Source organism: Dermacentor andersoni, chromosome 2, assembly GCF_023375885.2.
Source record: "Dermacentor andersoni chromosome 2, qqDerAnde1_hic_scaffold, whole genome shotgun sequence".
NCBI lineage: Eukaryota > Metazoa > Arthropoda > Arachnida > Ixodida > Ixodidae > Dermacentor > Dermacentor andersoni.
In genome coordinates, this window is record NC_092815.1 from 150,091,699 (window position 1) to 150,115,437 (window position 23,739).

Genomic DNA, 23,739 nt, shown 5'->3' on the forward strand with positions numbered 1-23,739 from the left:
TTAATAATAATAGCAGAGTAACATAAACGGATGATCTGACATCATATCGGACCTGCAGTGGTTCTCTTCTAACATTAAGAAATGCAATAGGCCAACTTTATACTATTAATCTTTATTTTTGCTTAGGTCAGGGCTCTGGATACTCCCAAGCACTCCATCACTCATGTATTAACAACTTTTCAATATCCAGGGATGCCTTCACTAAACATGGTAAGCAGCAACATAGTAAAAGAAACAATTAATGTCCATCCAATTGTAGAAAACCTGTGCATCTGGACGCTTGAGGTCTCATGCTATTGTGCAGAGCACGAGATTACAGTACTCGAGCTCGGCAATAGGGGCTGCATTTCAATACCATTAGAACGGAAGATGGCTTGTTAAAACTGTTTATTTGCAGATCAAAAACGGAAATCCAAGCATTATAATGTCTTCCCCAGGCCGTATATGGTTAGGGATGGTACACCTGTGTCGTCTTCAAACCTAGATGACGTCGCTGCAATATATACTGATGAAATTCATGATGTAGTCAATTTTCCAGCCGCAACTTTCTTTGCATTTTCATTCTGCTTTTAGGCTTCGCCGTAGTCGGTTTTGTGGACAGTTGCGAAGTTAAAGCAGTCCCGTCCCGAGTAAGTGTCGTTTATAAGGAGGTTCTTGTACATCTTGATTTCATCATATATTTTTAAAATTTTCCGCGTTCACAGCCGTAAGTTGAAACCCTAATTGTCTCGTTACTTCCAATGTACCCTGTATTATCACTTGAGGAACATTTACATTTGCTAAGTCACTAATAGCAAATAACATCGTCTCAGCAAATACGAGGAAGTGAAATAGGCCCAACGAAGGTGACATGTACGGTTAGTAATGGCAGTGGAGTACCCTAGAATTACATTATAGCTGAAAGCCGTACCCGCCCTATACATACTTGACTGTTGCCTTGTTTTGCGACGTGCACTTCTCATTTTTCTTTTTTTTGGGGGGGGGGGGGATAACATATGCAACTGTACAGGTATTTACAACATCTTTCATTTTGCTCATTTTAAACTCTTTTTTAGTAATTCAGCAAAAAAATGGTGTTGCACTGGTGTTTTATTGTGCAATAATGCGTAGCGACAATATTCCGTTGAAACGATAAGCAAACATCGCAAGATTATCAGTACAACACTGAAGTGTCTCTTTGTAACTTATTCTGCAGGCACATATCTGCGTGCAAGGGAAACGGCATGCAAGAGTGAAGACATAGGCCATGTGCCCTCTACAAACGCGCAAATGGTCAGAGGGAAACGCCGCCACCCAAATCACCGTGAAAATTAAACTCTACAATAGCCAAACACCAGGTAACTGTTATTTCATAGGAATTCCATTGTATGAAATTCTGAGTGTCTGCATATGTAACATAAATAATGAATCTCACACTATGAAATCAGAGTATTGGATCAAGTAGGCATTTTCAAAAATCATGATAAGCACTGGGTCTGTATAATTTAACATGTTAACAGGTTATGACCTTAAATAGTGTTTTTTTCATGCAGCCTAGTAACTTAAGCAACAGTCCATGCTGGAAATTATCTGGAGCTCAAAATGGTTGCTTGTTGGATTACGAAATGCCAAAATGTCAGACTGCATTAGGTGGTTAATTTACCTCTTGCAATCTGTTTGTCTAAATAAATCCCGCACATTGTTCAGCAGTAGTGAATCTTAGGAAAAGTTTGTTGCACGATTGTAGTTCCGTAAAGTTCCATAAAACCCTGTTCAGTGCTACAAGCTTTTATAAAAGCAAGATGACGCCATTTCCTTGCAAGTGCTTGAAAATGCTATTGAGGGCGGGGTTTCACACATGTAACAAGAAGGCATGTAACATTTTGAGGTTACTGTGAGTGCTTGAAACAGATTCGCTGCAAATGGTTACAATTACTCAAGTTTGCACTCCTCTGCTGTAATTTTTACGGAATTTGCAGAATATTCGTTCAAAATGAAATATGCAATGTCTTTCTTGACATTTCCAAGTGTTCAACATTTCATATATGGACTGGTGTTGCAGGTATAAGCTCAAACCTTCACCATTCCTCAATTAGCTATGTCATCTGTGTAGTGAGTGGAGCTTTCAATTTACCAAGGCAAATAAGATTGGGCGGTGTAACAATGTTACGTCATTTCAGCTGTGCCTTTGCAGTGCCGCAATTGCCTAATTTCTGGTACTATGCCTGAAATGCATTCCGTATTGCTTTTTGAATGAAATACACACGCCCTTTGTCGGAGGAAAAGGTCCTGCAACACTGGCCGAGACCGTCCTCAGCACAGAACGCTTTTAAAGCGTTGTTGCGCTTCCTGCAGAAGAACGGTCTTACAAACAAATTTTAAGCGCTGCCGTATTCTCCTTGCCTCTGTCATTTTTATTTTTGCTCTTCCTTCCTTATGTTTTTTTATGTAACGTCTCTTTTCTGTTAAGTTTGATTCCCCTTACCCCTTTTCTCCACCACAGGGTAGCCAGCCGTTCTGGGAACTCGCTAATCTCCGTTTTTCCGCTTATTTCGCCTACTCCTTCTTTGTATGATAAGCGGTACCTTCTTTGGAAATTTGCGGGAGGCTGCTGTCATCTACCAATCACCAAGTAGTCAACACAACAGCCTGCTCAAAACTTGCAAAATAGGCGACCTTACACTGGTTGGAGATTTTTATGTGCAACACCTTCAGTTAGATTTAAAGTATGTCTTTATGGAAAATAGTGAAGGGAATTTCACTTGCGACCTGTCAATTTTAGAATCATGTTACGAAAGTGAAATGCTTAAAAATTGTGCGTCGGGACCAATATATCACTGCCGCGCATATTGCCAAGTCATATTGAAAAACGAAAATGTTCACTAAGAAATGTTTGCTTCAATTTACATGCGCTATCCACATGCCTATCATTGATACAGTAAGAAGACCTGCTGAAGGAAGTAGCCCTGCAAGCTATTTTCTTACACAAGGAGCCCAAAAGTTTTTTGGCGCTTTCAGTGAACGAAAAATCCAATCTGAATTTTGAAGTGGAGGCAGGGTGGAATCTGTTGAGCATCGTAGAGAGGCCGATGCATTACACCTGAGAAAAGGATCGAGAACATGGGAAGTATTCAAGCCTCCTGAAGAAGTTAAGCCTTATTCGGTTTGCATACTCTTCACACTACCGCCATAGCTCACCAAGGTCTGCTTGTGTGTGTAAGGCGGGGGGGTATTTTTTTTTCTTTCACGTTCAAGTGGGCATCTGAATTCATGGAAAACACTACAGTGCAAAAAAACCCAAGTGAGGAGAGCTGCAACTTCTGCGCCCCATGCCTCAACTGACTCACAAAACTAACATTGTGTGCTGTTTTCAGTAAAGTGTGCTTCCACATTAAAAAATATGAGACTGATGACCAACATTGACATTAGAAAGCTGTCGCGTGTTGAGCGCAGTGAATGGTATTGACCATTTGCGAGAGTCGATACCTCTAGGGACTCGTGAAGGCATGAGCATTTGTCTTTGTTTCTTTTTTGTTTTTTTATTAGGGTGCATCTAGAAACAATGAAAACCGTTAAGCTCCTCTTGCTTTTTAGACTGTGACCATGGGAGTATGACTCTTCATGTCAAGCCTTTCTGTGGTAGAACATGAAATTTCTCCACATTTTAGTTCTAAATAAGCTTTCCTTTGATTATTGCAGCTATTGTTTCCGCACTGTGCTGAACTTCGCTAGCTGTTGCATCTGTATAATGGAATTGAACGGTGCTGTGGAAGATATGAGGTCTGCCTCTCATGTTCACTTCGTCCTGTCTGTAGTTCTATTCGATTCCCTTCCGAGTTATTTCCCTCTAGTTACTCTTCAAATGTTGCATAGGTTTTCACTTTTGTTTCCCCACCAAAGGGAAGTCAAGTTGTGATGTCTTTTGCACGAGACCTGCGGTGCTTTAGTCATTTCTATGTTGTGTAATTTATTGATATGTTAATGCTTTTTGGTGACCTTAAATTTTATTCGTTGTATAAGGCTTCTTGTGGCCCACATTTAGCTTGCGAGGCTGTTCTTGCCCATACTAGTACTTGATTTAAAGCTGTTGAGTGCAATTTCATTCTTGTGCTCAAAATGTGAACTTATTCCTACAATCAGTATGCATGTATTTTTTTTAGAGAATCTATATATGCGCATTTTAATTTATTTACTGAGGCGTTTATGCTAAGTAAATTGTAAACTATTTGTCCATTTTAATTAGCTAATGAGGAGAATTGCTTTGATACTGCTTACTAAATAGCAAAGGTGGTTTGCAAGTGCCTTGTCAAAAAGAGCTATTTATGCTGAATATCTCTCTCTGTCCGTTCAGCTTCCAAGCGATATCCACCAAATCGCGTGGATTTGTGAATAGTTTATTAGTCTTTGAGCTTCACGTACAAGATGTACCAACAAACCCGTATCATTACCTTCCTTGGCTAGTGGTCCTTTTTTATAATAAAGAAAAAATCTTGGTGCTGTATCTGGTTCGTGTACTGCGCAAACGTGCAGGGTAGAGTGCCTCGATGTCGTCCTCTCCCGCCGCTCAGTACGTAGTACGGCGCAGCGGGCGAGGAGGACATCCAGGCACACTACTGCTGGCCCGCGGTTAGCGAAACGCCGCAGGGAAGAGGGTAAAGAAAGAAAGACGGGAGGAGAGGGTGGGTGATGGACGCAAACAAAGAAAGAAACGGCTATAAAAATCGGCTTTGTAGAAGAATTTTGTCCGGTTATTTAAAAGCTTGCATTGGTCTTAAAGAAATCCTCTTTCAAAGAGTATTTTTCTAACGTGATTTAAGTAGGATTCTAGAACTTCTTGGAATAGCCACATCCGCCGGAGATTAGCAACGACATACGACCGTTTATCGCCTTCTAAACGGACTACACGGATTTGTTATTGCGTCTTTCAGACGTTCATTTCGTCTTGACGAATTCGTATTGAAGCAGACTTCTATAGTCTTTGTGGTAGCTGCGATGCGGTGTTAATGATAGCGTCAACAGTTTCGCTCAACGGAGCTGATGGTAAGTGCTGAATCGTGGAGAGGCCGTCGAACTATCCGCCACATGTTGCCATTACTCATCGCGCAGCTGGAGGAGCAAAAGGTTTCCGCTTCTGGCAGAGGCCGCTAGGTGCGCTGACCATATCATTCGTCCTTGAGCAAAGCGGAGCCAGCGGCGTGGCCATCGCTCGGCTGCAAAGGGCGGCCCAGCTGTATTGACGCATGTGCACGCGTCAGTCAGGGAAGCTTTAACGGGATCGTGTTCTACTCTTAAAGGCGAAGCTTACGGGCCTCCCGAGTTTTACGCCATAGCCGCAAAACTACTTTTTTTTCATCCGACTGATGATGCCATAAATTCATACACTGTACCGAATAATCTACCCCAGAAGGGACAAAATTGTCACAAAAAAGCTGCACTGAAATATACGATAGATTTGTGCTAGGGACAGTGCGAAATTCTCGCAAGCATAATACCTTATCTACCGGAATTCTTCTAGTTGGTGTTGATTACATGCGTGTCCTTGTGCCATTTCTCATGATTGTGCGACTAACCTCCGTCATGAATATTACGAATTGCATATTCGGAAAATGCTCGCTAAACGCTGCTCTAAGAACGAAAGCGTCTTCGGCTTTACGGCGATGCTACGGGATGAATAAGCAACCTCAATTTAATTTGAACTGAAAAATTTCATTCAGCTGGTTTCGGCGTTTCTGACAAGGATTTATTGGTATTTACATTCGGAATAATAAGTGATGCCATCTCAGTGGCATGTCACATGAGGTTGCTGATGTAGGTGTTTTGAGCTTTACATATCCGAGATAACGATTCTTGCATATGTTATTTACATTAAAATCACTCACAATGACAAGAGTGTGTGGAGAGGGGGAGGAGTTTACATCCCCTATGCTCCGCTTAATATATTTCACTGTATTAACTAAGTTGAGTTCGCATATGGTCATAAAAGTTAGATTTGTGGCGTATATATCATGGGATATATCTGTTGGGAGGGAGGGGGCAATTTACTAACGTGTCTCGTTCTATCTCTTCTCATAAACTACAATCTTGCTTGAATAGGTCAAACGTTTTTTATTCTAAATAGTAAGGCTGGGAAACGAACATTATACCTTGCAAACCTTGTTCGTTACAAACATTTTGTGGGTTCCTGACCACTACCGCGCGTATGTATCCTTTTTTTTTGTGTGGGAACCACCAGCAGAATGAAGCTACTTCTTCATTGCCAACAAAAAGGTTGAGGGTATATTTGACGTCCTTTATGCAATACATCTGCATTACCAGAACCTTATCACATTGCAATGACTCGGAACGCATTTAATCATCCCAGCTTGTTTATAAATCGTGTTGCATTTAGGCAGTTTGGCGAAGAGATATAATGTTTTCTGCGTATTAAATGTGTTTTAAAGGATTTGTGAGGTTGTTGATACGTAGCGATTGCTCGCAGAATAATATTCGGTAACAGTTCGTTTCAGGTGTCTCAAATGTAGAACTGTACACTATAACAGGAATGTACTTATGCCTGCATTTGTGAAAGTGCTCATTGCCGGCTTCGAGAGCGTGTATGTACAGACGACATACTTGAAAAACCTGAAAAGCATTTCATATACGTTAAAGTTTAACGTACCTCAGGGTGACCTTTGGGCGTTTGACGCACACAGAGGGCGCAGGGTAGACCTTATGAGTCCTCCGATGAACGTAGCTTCCCACAGCCATACATACAAGTTGGACAGCACTTCACTTGCTTTTTTCTTAAACAAGGTTTGAGCGAGTATTTCTTTTTGAAAAGCAGGGGCGAAACGCCCTTAACCTCTTGCAGTAGCGTTCATTCAACGCCACTGGACTTACTCTGACCAGCTGCAATAAACTCAGCCTTAGTGCAGGTAATATATTTCCAGAGAATAAAGATGAAGTACTTCAGTGCTGTGGCTACGCAGTGTGAAAGGAGAGAAAGGGAAAAAAAAGACACCTCCCGCATTGGGCACATTTGGAATGAGCGCCCGTGTATGTGCTGTGTCCTCCGGTGAAGTTAGAAGTTCGTCTTCTCTATCGACACGCGAGCAGTCAGTGGCGCATGTGTGTCTATTATCAGCCCGGGACGCACACACTGATATATGTTTAGTCAGTCAGAACGGCGGAGCCGCCGTAGCCTCGAGGTAGTGTGCTCGTCTTGCACCCCGAATTCCTCGGCTTGATTCCCACACTGACCGAATACATGATATTTTCTTTTCAAATTCATTAATTTGATTTGTTTACAGGAATCTCTCTGAGAAATTTGACATCAGTATGAGCATTTTTAGACGTATTTTCACTCTTTCTACTCTTGGATATTTTTGGTATGAACGCTTGATCACGCCGGATTTTCTTCGTCATGGTAGGTATAAGGCTTTCGCATTAACACTGTGGGGAGATTGCCTGCAAGATTTTCGTGGCTGTGTGGCATTTTCGTGGCATTAACACATCGCACGGACGGAAGAGTGGCCAGCGTTCCCGCTCCGCTGGAACCATAGTTCATTGAAGCTGGCCAGCAATGTTACGGATGGCTCCGGCAGTGGCAGATAGACGCAGTCATGCAAGCCGGGAACGCTAGCGTATTTTTAGCCTCATGCTACATGCCAGTCAGCCGTCTTGAATACGAACCCTCGAATCGATATTCCCACCGCCACAAAGTGGAGAAGTAGACCACAAAAAACGAAGAAGGCCGCTATGAAGAATGCATAAACTGTACACCGAAAGAAGCAGAAATAATTAAAGTTTGGAATGAAAAATTGAAGATTTCGGTTACAGAGAACTACAGAAGACCACGGCAGCGGAAAAAAAATGAATCAGGACAAACAAGTAATTCTTGACGCACCAGGTATGACATTACACTATCACATTATGCTGCAGAGTTTCAGGTCACGTGATACATCCTGGCTGCCGCTTTCATATTCTGTGGGGGGCCGCAATGCAAGGAAGGTTGTGTACATAGACATAAATTCCTGGTAAATACCCATTAGTGTTCCAAGCAGTCACGTCAGTACGGCGATATTCATCACTCCAGTGTCTCCCATATTAATATTGTGGGTTTGGCATACCCTGCCTAAAATGATAGCTTCTAGAAGTAAAAAAAAATGTGGAACGACAGCGTGGTTCGAGCCACGCGGAGCTACGTGGAAGCTATGGAGGCTATGGCAGTTCTGAGCTACGGAGAAGCGAACTCCAGGAATGAACTTGTATGGAATTCGCCTTAAAACATCAAAATTATTTTCCTTCAAACCCTGCTTATATGGGCCGTGGTTGTCTATGCTTAAACTTCGCGAAATTGCGAAGATGCATAGTTGTAATTGAAGTCTCACCATTAGAACCTTGACAAAAACCTAGTGATTCGTTGCAATCATCATTCGGTTTCCCCATTTAACTTTTTCCTCCGCGGCTGTATGTCATACTTTTGACACTTTGGTCCCCAAGGACAAGAAAGCCCTAATTAGGGGCTAGGGCAATAGTCAGCTGATTCGAAACTTTGAAGAATAACTTCTGTCATCTTTTCACCACTGCCATCTCCACTCAACACTGTCATCACTGCCAGTTCTTCAGACCGCGTTTTTAGCTTTCGATTTGAGTGTCTGATTAACCTTCCAATGTTCAATGCATATAAAAGTAGTACTAAGGGGTTTCATCTTGCGTATATCAACAAAATAACCCTCTGGAGGCTTCCATTTTTATAAGAGACATCACAAGATAATATTCCACGATATTGTGCTCCGAACGACCGTAAATATAGAGTGAATTGCCGGCATAGTTGACTATAACGGACTGTTCTTCAGAAATAAAAGCTTTTCTATCTATAGATCCCGAAAGACAATTACGGAGTTATTATATAATCTCAAGGTAATATAGTCGTACCCAAAGGTTTAAATAGAAGAAATTCGCGGCACTTTAACGTACTTCTACAACAGTAAAGTTCGTAATGCTCGCCGCGGAAAGCATGACGTGCTCAAGAGCGGAAAAGAAAAAAAAATGTTAAAACACATTTTTGTTGAACTTAAAACTACGGTCAAGCAACCCGAGAATTTACATATGTCTACTGAGTTCAACCAAGCAGAACGAAGGTATTCGTAGGAAAAGGCACTTGAACGCGGTAAAAGGGTAAATCTCGAACGGTTTACAGACGTAAAGCCGTTCATCACGTCATTACGTTATTACGTCAGCAATACGTCATGAATTTCTAACGTCTTCAAAATGGCATTGAACTCGCCTGAGAGCCCGCTTGATTCAATTTATCGGATGTTTCTAAATCAGCCAAAGCAGGAAGAGGCCGCCGCATAACACCACACAGAAAGAATGTTCCAGGGAAGAAAGTTAACAAATTGAGAAATAAAACATATGGCGTTACAGGGTATGGAGTTTCAGGGTTGGCGTGAAAATGGACTGCGGAAATGCACAATTGCATAGCACAAGTACCCCCCCCCCCCCCCTCCCGCCGCCCCCTACATCTCTCCTCCTATATTTATTCTCGAGGGAGGATATTTTCGCGCTAAACATGTCGCTAAACCATACCACTGTTCAGTTGGTAGCTTATTAGATTAAAATAGGATGCATTGGCGTCAATATTTCCATGATTATATCACTTTTTATCGCGCAAATTTTATTTCTCGATGATAACGTGCCTCTTCGATTGATTTGATTGTTTGTGTGTGCGTGTGACGCCGGAGGGGAGCTGCTGCGCATTATTATTTTGCTTGCACGATGAATCTTCAGCGCACGGCATATCGTTCAAACGCCGTAGTCTTTAATATATAAGGGCGTAGTATGCGCTTGAACTTTTCATATGTGCTTTCATTTGTGTTCCGCTTTCCCGGTCTAGCGTGTCAGCAAATGAACATGGCTCTGTGTAAAATAGTCACAACTGAAATGTTACTATACATCTGGTGCTTAAGGGAACACTGAACAAAGGTTTCTGCTATTGTCTTGCGGGGCTGTCGCAGTAGCATATGAGTAGCAGCATAGTCGGTAAATACACTCGTGTCGGCGGACATCATGTTTAGCTGCGGCGGGAAAATTCGGCAATGCTCCGGTTACGAAACCGTTCTCAACGCGAGAATGGAGCGACAAAGCAAATCGTGTGCTTTGTCTCTTCCGCAGTTTGCTGCTGTCTGTTTTGCCGCCGTCGATATTGAACTTTACCGCTGCGTCACCGCCTTACTTGAAGGAGCCGCCACTCTGCATTCAAAACAAATATGCCCTTCAGGCTGCCGCTGGCGCTGCTAAAATTGTGTTACAGATTGTTGAGCATCCAACACGGATATGTAGTAATATGTTTTATAAAAAGAGTACAATGCTGGATGCGGCAAAATGTTTTGCGCTCTAATAAATCCTCATAACTATTTTTGTGATGCGCTTAACAAATGTTAGCTCATTCGGTAAAGAACAACCTACACAAAACCAAATCTATTTTTCGAAAAGACCAAACTTTGCGCGAATATGCACCTTGAGTCGCTTCGGAAATGCATCTAGCTGCCCAAATGTTGTCTTCATTTAAGTCACTCCATGGCCTTTCTAATGCCCGAGAACAGGTCAATTGAGATGAGGAGTAGTAGACACGGTGATTGGTAACAAATATCACACTGAATAATGAAGAGGGTTTAGAAACGAGCTCTTTGTGGGCGATTCTGAAGTGGAAACAAAATAATCGAAGTTTCTCGTGTGCTATTGTGCACCACGTTCACCACGTGAGGAGGAACAGAATCCTGCTGATACGCCTGCTGCTAAATTTGGAGGTGTGATTCGGCTCAAGGTAGGACCTACTGCTTCACTTTGTGTGGGCACTCGGCCAGTACAGGGAACAGGACTAACACTGGACGGCCGGCAATGGTAACAGGGCCGGCGCCTATCCCCATCACGGCTGTTGTAGTGCCATTAGCTACTCGGACGGCAGGCGACTGGGCAGGTGTTAGGACCTTACGAAGGCGGCTAAGAATATCTGATCGCATTACCGACACCTGAGCGCAAGTATCGACGAGGGCTTGAACGGGTACATTATCAACAAAATTTCAACAATGTTCAGTTGAGCAGCATGGGTCAGCAGAGGTTTTGCAGTCCGAGTCGTCAATGCAGCCTCACTTCCGGGGGCTGCATTTCTTAGTTTCGCGAGAAGAGGCCCGCGTAGGACGGGGACGAGGGACGTCGAGGTGTAAGCTAACGGGATTGACGGCGTTGCTGCGAGGGCGAGCGGCTAGTGGTGTTTCCGCGAGAGGGAACGTCGGCATGGTATGGTTTAGAGAGGGGCGACAGAGGCCGAGACTCTCGGTAGAAGTGGCGATAAGCATATGGTCAAGGCGAGGAGTACCAACGGCTACTACGGCAGTGACGGGAGATGTGACGGACTCGCTAACAAGCAAAGCACATTGGTCTGTCATCCGGTGTTCGCATCTCAGAGGGATTCTGATATCGATTCGGGAACGACTGTCAATGGGCAACAGATGCCGTGACAGAAGCGGTAGGGGTTAGACGTGGGCGGACGGCCGCCTGGACATCTCTGTTTGCAATTTCTTGGCGGACAACAGCTTGAATGAGCGAGATGGTGATGTTTTCGTGCGTATGGGGACAGTGAGAACTTGCAGCCATAGCCTCAGGTTGGCGACAGATGACTTGTCAAGCTTGGCGTTGTAGGTGGATGTGACGCCGGAGGGTCGTTGCAGGAGGAAGTGGCAGCCGTATTCGGAAGTCGGTCGAAGCGTTGTACGATGCGTTTGCTCTTCGCTTGCCCGAAGTTCCGGCATTCCTTAATAATGGACTCAACCGTTGAGCAGTTCCTGCAAAGCAGGAGGTTGAACGCATCGTACTCGATGCCCTTCAAGATGTGTCCGACCTTATCGGCCTCCAGCATGTCCGCATCCGCTTTACGGCAGAGAGGCAGACCGTCTTGAATATACGCGATGTACGATTCGGTTGATGTCTGGGAACGAGACGCTAGTTATTGCTTGGCCTCTATTTGACGGCCCATAGGTCTTTCAAAAAGATCGTGTAGCTTTTCCTTGCAGAAGTCCCAGCTTCTAAAGTAGGCTTCATGAGTCTCGAACCATACCTTCACGCTTTCCCTCAAGTAAAATATCACGTTGGCCAGCAAACGTGTGGTATCCCACTTGTTGTGCTCACTGACGCGCTCATACGACGTCAGCCAGTCTTCGACGTCGACCTTGCCAGTGCCCATGAAGATTCCCGGGTGAGGTATCTGGATTAGCACTACTTCCGCTGTTGTCCGAGCGCCGGATGCAGCGTCAGTAGCCACAGCAGCGGAACTGATGGGACGCCTGCTGCGAAGGTCCAGGGTCGGCTTGCGGCGAGATTACGCTCTACTTCCACCAAAATGTTACGGGGAGAAAATATATGTATTCACAATATATACAGTTACAATAACGTAGGTCAGTGACCAGGGTAACACCATTAACCAATGTTCGAGACACTTCAATCTCCTCTTCACCTGCCAACGTCATTTTGTCCGCAGCGGCACAAACTCGTACGCGACAATATGATTTGCGCTGTTTGCTTTGACGCCATGTGCCAAGAAAACCCACGACATCTTTCTATCAGAAGTGATTGCCACAAGAGCCATCACTTATTCAGGGTGAGAAACCTTTGAGGAAGTCCTTCTACCTACGTTGGCTTCTTCTGAGGCTTCTTGGCAACACCATTTCGTTTGGTTGCCTGAAAGCCAGTTGCTGTTCAACATTGCTTAATCTCTGAAGAGAATGCTGCGTTGGCTTTCGATGCTTCTTTGGGTTGAGTGTTACAAAATTTATTTAGCTTGCACTATTTGCCGTTTTTGCAACCGCCGCACCACGTAATGAGGCTTAATTTTAGCCTTTGTGAAGAGGCACTGCTATATACAGGGAATGGCGAAGTTTGAAAATCACTTGCTATAAGGGCCCCGTTGCGCAGAAAATCCGGCCTCGTCGACGTTGTTTGTGTGTTGACCTTGCGTTGGCCGTGCGTTACACATGAGCTAAAACTCCCGACAGAAGTAAAGAATTATTAAAATTTGTTGGCTGGTGACAATCTGTTCGCATTTCGAGTAGTAAAACAGCGTTAAACAACAGGACGAGGATAGGGGCGCCGTTTTACTGCTCGTTATCATGAAGCAACCAGCCCAAGTGCGTACTCTTCTGTGTTTGCAGTGAGGATAAATTTCTCATGAGGGTCCTGTAAACAAAGGAAAGTAATTCAGCTGAAACGAAATGTGGCGTTTAACTGGTCATCTAACCCGGGATGCGAAACGGCCACGAAAGCACGTTGTGGCTTCAAGTATGTTAAAGCGAGTCGAGGGAATGCTTTGTGCTCTTTGACTTAATAAAGTCTCTTAGAGAAATGTACTGTTGCTCGCATGATAATTATGAGCACGGTAATTATGAATATGCTAACTTGTCTGAAGTGAATGTGAGTGTTGGCCTTTCTCATTGTACCTAAAGAAAGGAATCTGCGGCGTGTGTGTATTTGTTTGTGTTAAGTACCGATAAGGAGGTTGCGTTGTCACATAATAAAGTGTTTTCGAGAAATGTACTGACGTATACATAATGATTGTGAGTATTCGAATCAGGAATGAGCTATTTAGATTGGAGTAAAAACGCGAAAAGTTTCACTAACTGTATTCGTATGTATGTTAAGTGTTCCGATGAGATGGTAGTAGTTCGAGTGTCTGGAATCATTATTCAGTGTGTATGGTAATTGGTAAAGCTATAACAATCTTATGTGAGTGGATTCTTTATCGAATTCGAATGGGTGTTATTGTAAAGGTAGAAAAGCGTGTCACATGACTCGGTATACATCAGTACTGCAGAAGTAAGTTATAAGCGAATATTTTCAAATGGTGATTAGTGATTGGAGATCAATAACGAAAGGTCATCATGAATAACAATGGCCAACTTCACAGTACGAGACCTACGCCATCTTGTAGACTATCGAATTATCATGCAATACTTTCATTTTACTTTGTGTTGTGTCATTCACGTGATGTGTCTGATACCTGAACATTCAGTGTTCCTGAGAGCGTCAACAACTTCAGTGAACGGAGATGATGGAAAGTGCCGAGTCGCGGAGAGGCCGTCGAACTGTCCGACACGTGCTGCCATTACTCCTCGCGCAGCTGGAGGAGCGAAAGATATCGGCTTCTCGCTGAGGCAGCCAGGTTCGCTGACCACATCATTCGTCCTTGAGCAAGGCAGAACTGGTCGCGTCGCCATGGCTTTGGTGCAAAGGGCGGCGCAGCTGTATTGACGCATGTGCACGCGTCTTTAACGCGGTCGTGGTGTACTCTTAAAGGCGAAGCTTACGGGGTATACGGAGTTTTACACCATAGACGCAAAACTCGATTTCTTCATCCGACTGACGATACCATAATATTATAAGCTGTACCGAACAATCCATGTAGAAGGGACAAAATTGTAGTGAAAAACCTGCACTGAAATATGCCACAGATTTGTGTTAGGGACATTGCGAATTTCTTGCAAACATAATACCTATTCTACCTTCATTCAGCTAGTTCGTGTTTAATACATGCGTGTCTTTGTGCCATTTGTCAGTGTTGTGCGACTAACGTACATTGTGAATTTTACGGATTGCATATTCGCAAATCGCTCCCTAAATTCTGCTGTAGGAACGAAAGCGTGTTCGGCATAACGTCGATGCTTCGGGATGGATAAGCAAACTCAATTCAAATCGATCTGCGGAATTTCTTTCAGGTGGTTTCCGCGTTTCTGAGAAGGATTTATTGGTATTTATATTCGGAATAATAATTCATTCGATCACAATGGCGTGTCACCTGAGGTTACTGAGGTAGGTGTTTTTGTATTTACATAACTGAGATAACAATTCTTGCATATGTTATTTCCAATATAGTAATTCACTCTACAAATAGGATAGGGGGAGGAGTTTACATTCCCTGCGCTTCGTTTGTTATATTTACTGTATTAACTAAGTTATGTTCGCACATGATCACAAATGGTAATTAGATTTGTGACACATGTATTAAATGATATTTCTATTTTGAGGGGGGGAGTTACTAACCTGTCTCTTGTAACTCTTCTTATAAAATACAATCTTACTTGATTTGCTCAAATCTTTCTTCATGCTATATAGTACGACTGAAAAAGAACATTATGCCTTGCAAACCTTGCTCGTTGAAAAAGTTTCGCGGGTTCCTGACCACTACTGCACGTATCTAATTATGCTTTTCTACGTGAGAACCACCAGCAGAATGGAGCTCCTTCTTCGTTGCCTACAAAAAGTTTGAATATGTCGAGGCCGGATAGGTTCTTGAGGGTATATTGGGCGTTCGTTATGCAATATCTCTGCTTGAACTTGATCACATTGCAATGATTCGGAAATTATTTCAATATGTCAGCTTGTTCATAAGTCGTGTTACATTTTGGCTGTTTGGCTAACAGCTTTAATCTTTTCTGAGTATCAAATGCCTTTGAAAGGATTTGTGATGTTGATCCAACGTAGCGCTTCTTCGTAAAATAATAGTCGCTAAAAGCTCGTCTCACGTATCGCAAATCTTGAATGTCCAATTTTAAAGGATTTTACTTATGCCTGCATATGTGGCAGTGCTCATTCCCGGATTCTAGAGTAGTCTACGTATTTCAAAAACCTGCAAAACATTTCATATACGTCAAAGCTTCAAATAACTCAGGGTGACCTTTAGGCTTTTGACGTACACAGAGTGCGTAGGGTAGTTTTAATGACGCCTCCTATGAAGCTAGGATTCCACAGCAATACTGAAAGTTTGGACACTCCTGCATGTGTGATTTCTTAAACAAGGCTTCATTGAGTATTTCTTTTGAAAAACAGGGGCGAAGTGCATCAACCTGTTGCAGTACCGTTCAATGAACGCCACTGTAGCTACTCTAACCAGCTGCAATAATGTAAAATCAGCATTACTGCAGGCAATACATTTGCAGAGAATAAAGATGAAGTACTTTAGTGTAGTTACCCGCTCCCTTCCCTCGCCCTCTCCCTGAAGAGGCACAGTTATGAGTACGTATAGCACATGTACTTTAAAAAGTAGTCTTATATCTGAAAAGCAGCCTCTTAACAGTTAGAGGCTTGTTTACAACTTTAATACCGACTTCGTCTTTTTGCGCACCCAAAACGCCGCATCGCATGTTGAGAAATGGTGCGGCCGTGCAAATGCAAAGGAGTCGACCTTCCCACTTACGATCTGTTCTGATTCGCTGAACCACCTGCAGAGGCTTCCATAGCAATCCATCACGGGGAAAAACGGTAAACACACACAAAACAATGCGCAGCGCTGCTAAGCGATTAGGAAACATGCCAGAAAAAGAAACGCGACTACTGTCAGGGCCGTCCACAACAAAACTACGACCTATCGCTTCCATGATAATATACGGACGGTAAAGATTAATATGCGAGGATGCGGGTAGGACCTACCATTCTCTTTTCAATTCCGGATTGGCGTTGTAGGATATCTTTCGGCGGCTCAAAAATGTGTAATACTGGGATATGCATTCTTTGATGAAATAATACTTTTAGTAAACCTCAGAAGATGAGGACAGCAGTATAAATGCTGAAAGTGCCTGCGGCAGTTTTGTTAATAGACAACGCGTTCACTTTTGGAGCAATTCGCGGAATTTTCAAACAAAACACAACGCCTTTGTACGTGTCACGCGCCATAAAGCTGAACCTGAGGCCTGGTTTAGCAAAATACGACACGCGCGCTTCACGATGCTGGCCACCGATCGCCCTCTTCTGCCATCCGGTGCTTCTTTTACGCGGAGAGTTATACCGAATGTACACGTGGAAATCTGCTGCGGTGGCGAAGCTCTCCTTGTTTCTCCAGTCCCCCTATGGCCAGAGAGAAGGTTTCCCCGCTTGAACGCGCGGAAGGGCCTGAAGCTATGAGGTTTAACACAGTGCACATGGTCCCACACGCTGCCCAAGGCTGAAACAAACGGTCGGGAGTCAAAGAACGCTCATTCCAGCGCTTTGGGGGTGCGCTTTCGCAAAGGAGGCGAACAAAAACTTCGCCAATTCTACCCAGCTATCTGGCGCGTCAAGCACGACTACAGTTTGTGAATGGAGGAAAACGGAAGAGAAAGATACGTCCCAAACTTGGCACGTTTGGGATGAGCGGCCGTGTTGCCGGGCCTCTGTGACCTGTCTTCTGGGAAAGTTAAGACTTCGTCTTCTCTGATGGTACGCCAGCTGTCATAGACTGATTAGGGCTACAATCGAATAAAATGTTCTGTTTTCCGTCGCGCTCCCCGCCATCGGTGCCACAGCTCCTGACTAATGAACCTCAGCTTACCTGTAGTTTTGAGAGCGTCCACACCTGTTTGTTTGTTTGTTTGTTTCTCACAACAATGTTCCGGTCACAGCGGAGGGAACACGGAAGTCATTAAAGGAGCCGCCGTAAACAGACATCATAGTTATTGGCACCGCCGCTTGTCACGACAGATACAGTAGCATTGTTCCCGTTTTGCCGGATTGTGGGCTGCCAGTCTTCGCAGATGTGCGTCTCTGCGTAGTCTGACAAACTCTTACTGGTGACGCTTACCGTGATTGACGCCAATTGGACGCCGACATGTTAATCTGTGCAAGTTAAAGTGCAAAAACACGAGTAATTATAGTATGTTGCGCATATTGACAACACTTTCTGTCAGGACCAGCTTTGTGATATCTCACAAAGTTGCGAGTAACAGTAAGCCATGGGCTGATTGTGAATTTATTTAAGGTGGTTTCCTGAAGTGATCAGAACTGATTTATTTTCACGCAGAAAAAAAATTGGACATTCCACGCACTGTAAAAATAGTCGAAGCTCTATTTGGTGTTTCTGAAGAACTGTTCTTGCTTATCGAACTGGCAGTGACAAGTATAGAGCAAACAACCAAGTTGGATGCATTTTCACAAGGAAACACTTAGCTCAGCATAGAGCACACATCCACGTCGTCCCATCGCACGCACGACAACAATAGAACCACAATGACGATTCGAAGACAACGGTGTCATGACGACGGAATACCGGCACTGTAATTAGTACGACTATAGTATGTCTACGGCATGACTACACCCACATGATTACAAAAGAAATGAGGTCGAATGAATGGCATTGACTGAATTGTCGTAAATACACTACTCTGAATAAATCAACCATTTCTGCTAAACATAAAAACTATTCTACGTAAGCTTTCCATTCCCATGTAAAACTTGTCTGATTTAGAATATCTAAAACGCGCACTTTTACGGTACCGCAATAGAGACATTGATACATCGTTATTGATTTGTACACTTCGCGCTTGTAGTATTTCTAAACATACCAGATTCTAAAAATTTTGATAAGACACCTTACACGCTAAATCATAAATTCGATTCATACTTAAAATAGAAATAAAATTTTTCTCATGTCCAAAAAAAGTTTATTTATATCGGTCGGGGATTGTTTCATGAAATAATTTCGGCATTTTACATACGTTTGAATACGATGAATTGCACTTGGTCCCGAGCTACGCTTAAGCTCATGCTTATGCTCACACACACTCCTTCCTACTCACTCCATACATTTACACACCTCCTCATCGCATCACTAACGTTCATATTGACACGTTCGCCTGTTTATTTCTCGCGGAATTGCTTTTCAGCGCCTAACAAGTGTTAAGCCTGATCGCACGTCGACGGAAGCGTTTGCATGTACTAGTAGTTTCTCGAAGGTTATCGGTGGTTCTGCCCTTGTCTCTTGTCACCAACTCTTGCGTTATTGATTGTATGCGTTATGCTAATTGTGTACCACTTGAAACCATGCGACTACTTGCGATTACACTCGAACCTTCAGCGAGTCGTGTATAAAAGGCCACGCGCTTGACCCACTAATCAGATTTGCAAAGATTGCCGACTATGCTCGCCTCTGCCGTTTTGCATTGAGTGTGTCTTTATTTTTCTGGGCACAGGTTTGCACAATAAACCGTTAGTTTTATTTGCTCAAAGGTTTCAATAACGTGTGCTTCTTCACCGTATCCCAACATGAAAATGTTTACGTCCAGTACCACGCACAGGCCCTTACTCCTATTCATACCATTGCGCGCTACTGTGGGAAAGGGCTGTTCGGGCAACGAAACCTCCCTATTCATCCACTCGTCCCTGCTAGTGCAATTAAACACTGCCTGGTACATCCCTACTTGCTCTCGTAGGTCTTCGATGCGGCGGAACTGAAGTTTTTGACAGATCTCGAACCTGTCAAACTTGAGTTGAACGTCTACACTTTCATATAAGAGAGCGGTAGCTTGATTGTACAACGTTCATATAATGACAACCAGCGTATTCATTACCGTAAAAAGATAATTGCCAGTAGCACTCACTTCATCCGTGACTCGGAGAAAGTTTACGCAACCTGCTATACCATACTATGAAAATGGCAGCGCGATTCAGATGGTCTAGGCAAGAAACAGTACAGTAGCATTGCGTTGGAAATGTTGCCACCGATCTAGTTCTTCAGGACGAATTTTGAGCCGCTTGACAGGGATCACGATCTCGGCAGTTATTTCGTAAAGTTTTGAAGCTATGTGTTGCAGATCACCCTATATACTTCACATAACACGCCGAAATAGTTTTAAGTGCTTCCCAGCACAAGCTGGTGCTACACGATGCCGATTCTTAGAGCGTACCCACAGCACACAAACAATCTTCAACACGAGAGATTAGAGATGGTACGAGATTGGACGCTGCTTAATTGAGAACGACAATTGTACACGCAAGGTGTTTCGTAGCTTTTACTGATCTTGCTCACTGTAATAATATTGCTACCCGTAATATATTATTGTCACTTTTTTAGCCGCGAGCTTATTTCGCTTCTGTTATGCTTTGCTGCTATTTCAAGCATTCCGACTGCTTCAACTAGGTAAATGAGTTGTATCGTGAAGTTTTGCAAAACGTACAGTTGTACATGTTGCAGAAAAGCTAGTTCCACATTCTGGTGGTGACGACACACCATGGTTAGTCGAAGAAAGTTTCAGGTCAATTCCTTATCAAAAAATCTGAACAGCGGTGGAAAACTCCAGTGAAATGTCAATACTTGACCGCGCCTCTTAGCATGTGTAGCTTTCATTCTGGTGGCTTAGCTACCTTTGTGGCCGCATGAACATAGGCTTTCACATGAGCTATAGGTTAAAGTAGCAGGGGTTAACCAAGTGCGTTTAAATAATAGAATAATAATGTTAATGTCATTTAGCAGTACATCTTAAATGTCAAAGACGTCAGATACATTTTGAATGTTTTGACTAACGTATCAGTTCCTGAAATTGTCTCAGTCGGAGTGGCTTTCGAGTGGCTTTTGGAAGCATTAGTATAAAGGTCTAGGCACTTGGCAGTTTCTTTCTGAAGCATGATGGCTTTGCTAAGAGTGGAGACCCTTTTTCACCTATTCGCTTGTTTTTACATGCTGACGGGCGCTACCACTTACGACATTTCCAAGGTGGGTTCTACGAGTTTCGCAAAGCAGCGTACGTTGTTACCGTGATCGCTAACATATACCTCAGTTTAGTTGCCTAGAAATTTATGATAATCTAAGAACAGTGGGGCTCAGAGTACAAAGCACACATTTGTGGATGTTTAGCACCAGATACGTATACTTGTACAAAATTTTAGCAGTTATTTTCAATGTACTTGCAATACACTATAATTGCTTTGTTATATAAAAGCTTCAGGTCGTGGAACAAATATTGTCAGCACCTACGCCACCATCAAAACTAATCGCAAGCTTACTTTTGTGCGTTTAGCACTCATTCTTCAATTGTAAAGTGTGCCTTCGTGAATTAAGTAACATTTACTGGTTCTCGTTTTTCGCCTTTCTAGTGCTCATTTATTTATCATACATTACCAACTTGCCGAGCAGTGTATCGTTCTCATGAATATAAACCTAAATTGCCCGATCTCTAATGCTACATATTGTGTGGTCAGCTACCACAGATCGTATGAGGACTTTCAAGCTGTCAGCTAACACTTTTGCGAAGATTTTTCAGTCGACATTGAAGAGCAATTAGGCTAATATCTGTCCGCCTTTTCGAGCTTCACCTCATTATTGTCATTTGATATAGTTATACACTGTATCAGGTGTACATTCTACTTCTAATGCCTCTGATACCACCATCAGAATACTTTCTTTATTCCAAGTTAATTTTTGATGCTGCAAAGCATGAAGTAATAGAACTGGAAGCGGTAATGAAGAAAAAAGGCAGTGCAAATACATTATAATTTAAGACTAGGGCCTACAGAATGCGGCAGCATTCATTATGCTGAAAATTTGATCACATGAACACAAAAACACAAATAATGATTACTGTGTTTACGTTTATCGCATCCATAGGGCTGATGTACTTTCACTCCACGACTAGAAATTATATCACCTTATAAAATAAAGTTGTCGTTGTAGGAAAATATTCTGTCAGGTGTTACAACCTGAATTTTATTTTGCTATGCGTATTATACCACAAGAGGTTTTCAGACTCACAATACGACAACGGAGACCCAGGAAACTGTACGTGTTGTTAGAGCCGATTTGATACTTTAACTAGCAACAAGCAATAAAACAAATGCACACTTGTAACCTTACAGAACCACGATCCGATTTACACAGTATCTGGGTTAGTATTCACAAAGACTTCTTATCCTAGAACTGTTCGTAGGAAAAGCGTGCAGCCAATCTTGACCTCGTTCATATTATTAGCGAAGGCGGCGGACAAATGCAAGGAACTCTTACCAACCAATAATCTCCACAGCATGTTACACTCCTGTAACATGTGAAGGCAAAATCCTGCTGCATACTTGGTAAATAAACGTTTCGCGCCGTCGCGTTGCTGCTTTCGCACTTCTGATTCTTCGGCTAGTTTTGGACGCTTAACTGCGGCTTCGCGCGTTCGTATAGCGGGTTCAGATTCGCACCAACGACGCTTCTCTTAGACTCTCATTCTCTCAGCAGGGGTGGAAACGTATGCTTTCTATCTGCTGTATTGGTGATTTCAATGAATGTATGCACTGTTCGTTTCGCTTTGGTGAGCGTTTGTAGCCTCACCCTTACGGGGGTATGAGCCATTGCATTTTCGCTTGCTTGCGGGGGGTATGAGTCATTTCCGACGGAGCTATGAGCAGATTGTGTCGAGGTTTGTTTACTTACGGGACCAAAATGACCCATTTTTATTAACTATGTTTCAAACATGGCTGAGCGAAGCTATACCGGAGTTTATTGTATCGTCACATAGGTGCAGTCAAGGCAGAGCGCGTGGTTTTCTAAAAGAGGTAGTCTTGGCTTTTGAGCTGTTAAAGGTTCGGTTTTCCATGAAATACGACAGGATAGCCGACACCGACGTAGAGCACGTGATTGTAGAAATTATACCAAAGAAGAAAAGAAAGAGGGGCAGTATATTTATTGTAAATGCATACAGCCCCCCGAAACAGAGGAAGGCAAAATTCCATGAGCTTTGCCATGGCGCACGCAAACTAGCGAAAGACAGCACGCTAATCATCCTGGGAGACTTTAACGCCATGGACAAAAGCTGGGGATACCAAACAGCAAACCCAAAAGGCAAAACGCTAGCGGAGGCAGCAGAGAACACCGACTGCAACCTCCTCACAGACCCAGACACTCCAACCAGAATCGGAAACAGCGTTAGTACCGACACCTGCCCCGACCTCACGTTCATACGAGGAGCGGAACAAGCAGTGTGGGAGAACCTGTTAGAGAACCTAGGTAGTGACCACTACATACTCAAGACGCAAGTAACTTCGGACAGGCTAAGGCGTCAGCTGGGATCGGTAAAAATTACGGACTGGAGCGCTTTTCGAGACGCATGCGATAGGAATCTCGCCGAGAACGGGATCCAATCGATAGCAGAGTGGGGGAAAATGCTTATTGAAAAAGAGCGCAAGTACACCAAAGAAATCGCGCGAACGACGCAGACGCCCGAGGTAGACGCCAGACTGCTCAAGCTGTGGGAAGCTAGACGCGGGCTCACGAAGAGGTGGAAGAAACAAAAACACAACAGGAAGCTAAAGATAAAGATCGCAGAAGTCACAGCGAAAGCAGAGGAGTACGCGGCGCAATTGGCAAGGCAAAATTGGCAGCAATTCAGCGACTCCCTCAATGGAACTTTGAACACAGCGAGGACGTGGCATATCCTCAAGGCTCTCATAGATCCGACCAAGACCAAAACAGAAAACAACAAAACCATCTACCGGTTCATCCACCAGTTCGAGGGACAAGACTCGGAACTCCTGGATAAGGTACGCGTTAAATGCTTCGGGGACACAAACCCAGCAGCTTACGCAGAGCGCTACCGAGGAAGAGAAAACGATAACCTGGACAGACCCATCACGCGAGGAGAGGTCTACGCCGCGATTCGAAGCACAACCAGAAACACGGCCGTGGGTGCAGACAAGATAAATAACGCACTCATCCGCAACCTCACTGAAGAGTTAGTCGCAGAATTAACCGACTTTCTCAACAAACACTGGGAAGCTGAGACCGTCCCCGAGGAGTGGAAGCATGCAGAGGTAGTGATGATTCCTAAACCGGGCAAGAAACTTCAAATTGAGAACCTCAGACCGATCTCGCTCACATCGTGCCTGGGTAAACTGTACGAGCGAGTGGTGACGCTGAGACTACAACATTACATGGAGGACAACGAACTGTATCCCCACAACATGTTTGGATTCAGAGCAAAATTATCCACCCAAGACGTACTGCTT

The 23,739-nt window shown here is 43.6% G+C and overlaps 1 long non-coding RNA gene across 1 annotated transcript in view; it reads left to right on the forward strand.

The window, feature by feature from the left end:
• The first annotated feature begins 20,417 nt into the window (after positions 1–20,417).
• LOC129387505 (uncharacterized) overlaps positions 20,418–23,739 on the forward strand; it is a 78,051-nt gene continuing 74,729 nt past the window's right edge. Inside the window, exon 1 of the long non-coding RNA XR_011892580.1 lies at positions 20,418–20,470. This is a non-coding gene — a long non-coding RNA (uncharacterized lncRNA). The remainder of the gene's footprint in view (positions 20,471–23,739) is intronic.